Consider the following 4,078-nt stretch of genomic DNA (forward strand, 5'->3'; position numbering starts at 1 on the left):
TTTTGGGTCACACATGGCAGTGCTCAGGGGTTATTGCTCCTGGTAAGCACAGGGGATCATATGGGATGACAGGATTCGAACCACCATCTGTCCTAGATTGGCTGCTTGCAAGGCAAACGCCCTATTGCTGTGCTATCTCTCTGGCTCCTTAATACTGTCTTTTTAGGGGCTGGAGAGATAGCACAGTGGTAGGGCATTTGCCTTGCATGCGACTGACATGGGACAGACCCGGGTTTGATCCTTGGCATCCCATATGATCCCCTGAGCCTGCCAAAAAGCAATTTCTGAGCCCAGAATCAGGAATAAACCCTAAGCGTGGCCTGGTGTTGCCCCGAAACTAAAAAATACTGTCTTTTGTGCTCGCTTCGGCAGCTCATATACTAAAATTGGAATGATACAGAGAAGATTAGCATGGCCCCTGTGCAAGGATGACTCGCAAATTCATAAAGCGTTCCATATTTAAAAAAAAAGTACTGGAGCCAGAGAAATAGCATGGAAGTAAGGTGTTTGCCTTGCATGCAGGACGGTGGTTCGAATCCCGGCATCCCATATAGTCCCCCGAGCCTGCTGGGGACAATTTCTGAACATAGAGCCAGGAGTAGCCCCTGAGCGCTGCTGGGTGTGACCCAAAAACAAAAAGATAAAAAAACAAAAAACAAGGGCCTGGAGAGATAGCACAGTGGTGTTTGCCTTGCAAGCAGCCGATCCAGGACCAAAGGTGGTTGGTTCGAATCCCGGTGTTCCATATGGTCCCCCGTGCCTGCCAGGAGCTATTTCTGAGCAGACAGCCAGGAGTAACCCCTGAGCACCGCTGGGTGTGACCCAAAAACAAAAACAAAAACAAAAAACAAAAAAAACAAATACTGTCTTCTTAGGAGTTAGAGAGTTGGTAGGGTGCTTGCCTTGTATGCAACCAACATGGGTTCAATCCTCAGCATCTCATGTAGTCCCCCTGAGCACTAGCAGGAGCAATTCCTGAGTACAGAGCCAGGAATAGCCCCATAGAACCTCTGGGGTATCGGTCAAAACAGAAGGGGGAAGGGACTGGAGAGATAGCACAGCAGTTGGGCGTTTGCCTTGCACAAAGCTGATCCAGGACGAACAGTGGTTTGATTCTTGGCATCCCATATCCCTGTGCCTGCCAGGAGCAATTTCTGAGCACAGAGCCAGGAATAACTCCTGAGCACTGCCAGGTGTGACCCCCTCCCAAAAAAAAAAAAAAACAGAAGGGGGAAAAAGACCCAAACGAATGAACAACAACAACAACCTATCTTTTTAGGTGCCCAGAGCAAAAAAAAAAAAAAAAAAAATTTCACAGTGGGCAGGGCACTTGCCTAGCACCTGGCCCATCTGGGTATGCTCTCCACCATTTCATATAGTATGCCTTGAGCACTTCCAGGAGTAATTCCTGAGTGCAGAGCCTGGAGTAACTACTGAGCATCGAAGGGTGTGACACCCCAACCCTAAAAAAGACTATATATTATTTTTTTAAGTTTTTTTTTTGGGGGGGTCACACCTGGCGGCACTCAGGGGTTACTCCTGGCTATCTGCTCAGAAATAGCTCCTGGCAGGCACGGGGGACCATATGGGACACTGGGATTCGAACCAACCACCTTAGGTCCTGGATTGCCTGCTTGCAAGGCAAACACCACTGTGCTATCTCTCTGGCCCCAAAAAGACTATATTTTTAACCAAGCAGGAAACTTCCAGGGCTGGAGTGTTAGTTGTGCCCACTAGATCCCCAGGATCCATCCCTGACAGCTCATGGTCTCCAGCACTAGAAAGAGTTGTCCCTGAGAATGGTTTGTGTGATTCAAAGGACAAATGAAAAAAAAATGTTATACTCCGAATGATCTCTCTCATATGTGGGATATCAAGAATCTCTGTAGGGATGGGGCCAGAGGGATAGCATGGAGGTAAGGCATTTGCCTTGCATGCAGAAGGACGGTGGTTCAAATCACGGCATCCCATATGGTCTCCTGAGCCTGCCAGGAGCAATTTCTGAGTGTAGAGACAGGAGTAACCTCTGAGCACTGCCAGGTATGACCCAAAAACCAAAAAAAAAAAAAAATTATCTGTAGGGGCAGGATTGGAGCCATAGAACATAGAATAGTGGAAGAGCACTTGCCTTGCGTATGGCTAACCTGGGTTCACTCTATATCGCATCCCATATGGTCCCCCAGAGTCCACCAGAACCGATTCCCAAGTGAAGAGTCAGAGGTATGCCCTGAGTATCTCTGGATGTGGCCCCAAAAGAAACAAACAGACAAACAAAAAAGAATCTCTGTAGGGGAATATCAGATGCCCAATGACAATAGAAATGAAGAACCGGAAAAGTGATCTTTATGTATTTACTTACTATTTTTGTAGCGCTCAGGGGTTACTCCTGGCTCTGAGCTCAGAAATAGCTCCTGGCCGGCTTGGAGGGCCATATGGAATGCTGGGGATCAGACCTGGGCCCATCCCGGGTCAGCCACATGCAAAGCAAATGACCTTCTGCTGTGCTATCACTATGGCCCAGGAGAAGTGACCTTTAGTAGGAAGCTTGCCACTGGGGTAAGGCTGGGGGTGGGGTATGTTAGGGAAGGGAACACTAGGATAACACTAGCCTAGGAACACTAGGCTATTCCTGGCCCAGTGCTCAGGAGTGATCCCTAGCAGACTTGAGGAGGGGACCAAGTGCAGCACTGAAAGTCTGAATTGGCCATGCAAGGCATTGGGATCAACTATTTACTTCTACTTGCTAGAGATATGGGCGACTGCCTTATTTGTGAATTCCTTAATCGAGCTGTTTAGGTATTTCATTTTTTTTGCTCCCAAAGGAAGCAAATTGCAGGGAGGGGCAATGGTTCAAAAGATTGGAATGCTGGTCTGGCATGCTCAAGGAGCTCTGAGCTCATTCCTGTTGCAAATCAGCCCTTGATGGGGTTGACTGATGGAGGGATGGAGGATAAGGTCTTTCTCCTCCAGCTCGGAGCATGCATCTGCCACCCTGTTCAGCTGGCAGTTCTGAGATGAAGCGGCGGGTAAACAGCTAGCAGACAGACAGGCTTGTGAAAATATTAGTTTCATTCGGTGGACAAGACTGAAGCCCAAAGCCTCAGCATCAGTTCCAGCCAAAAAACCCCCGCCTTCCACATACCCTTGCTTTTATCTCCCAGAATCAGGTACCACCCAATGGTGGGATCAGGTACCACCCAATGGTGGGAGCAGAATCAGGACCACCCTAGGGTGGGAGCAGAATGCCAGGTCACACCCTAGGGTAGGTCACAATCACTGATCAGGGTAGGGTCAGTAACATAATAATCTCCTTGAAATGTTTACATACACAACAATTCCCAGCACTATACTGAGCACCATTTGGTATCTCCCTGGGAGTCCCCAGCATTTCTGGGCAGGTCACCCCCACATGCACACACAAGGAAGCAAGTTACAGGACCTACTGAGGGAGTTCACTGTTGTAAAAACAAAACAGCTTCATAAATCATTGTTTTACATCATCTAGAAAAGTACTTTGAAGCACCTAAAACAACCCCTAATTCTCCAGTTATTTGAAGAATATGCACTGTGTGCACGAAAATAGCCAACAGAGACTCCTTTTGTAATCAGAGAATCTGTGTTTATTTTGATCAGTTTAGGGAGAAGAAAAGTACAGAATCAGATTTGGGTTTTTTCCTCGTTGTTGTGAGCGGAGAGGTTCCAGTCACTTGCAGGCTCCCATTACTGTCCCAAGGGAACCTGGGCTGGAGTGGAGGCTTTGGCTGGACGAGTATTGCCGACATTCTTCTGTTATTCTCGTCCGAGAGCCAGTCCTCAGGGGCAGGATCAGCTTTGCCTGACAGCAGACTGAGGCTTCATCAGGAGCTGCCCCAGGACTGGAACCCAGAAATGCACCTTTGTACTGCCAGGCCAGCTCTCTCATTGCAGCTGTTGAAAGAGAAAAGGTTTAGGGGCTGGCTTGATAATACGGTGGGTACGTATTGAACTTGCATGTGGTCAGCCTGGTTTGATCCCCAATAGCACATATGATCGCCCTATCCCACCAGGAATGACCCCTGAGTTCAGAGCCAGGAGTAGC

General features: G+C 48.2%; 1 non-coding gene across 1 annotated transcript; it reads left to right on the plus strand.

Moving 5' to 3' along the window:
* The first annotated feature begins 356 nt into the window (after positions 1-356).
* On the plus strand, positions 357-463 carry LOC126026446 (U6 spliceosomal RNA). The gene has a single exon (XR_007501717.1). It is a non-coding gene; the product is annotated as a U6 spliceosomal RNA (small nuclear RNA).
* The last annotated feature ends 3,615 nt before the right edge of the window (positions 464-4,078 follow it).

The sequence above is a fragment of the Suncus etruscus genome, chromosome 1 (assembly GCF_024139225.1).
Source record: "Suncus etruscus isolate mSunEtr1 chromosome 1, mSunEtr1.pri.cur, whole genome shotgun sequence".
Classification (NCBI taxonomy): domain Eukaryota; kingdom Metazoa; phylum Chordata; class Mammalia; order Eulipotyphla; family Soricidae; genus Suncus; species Suncus etruscus.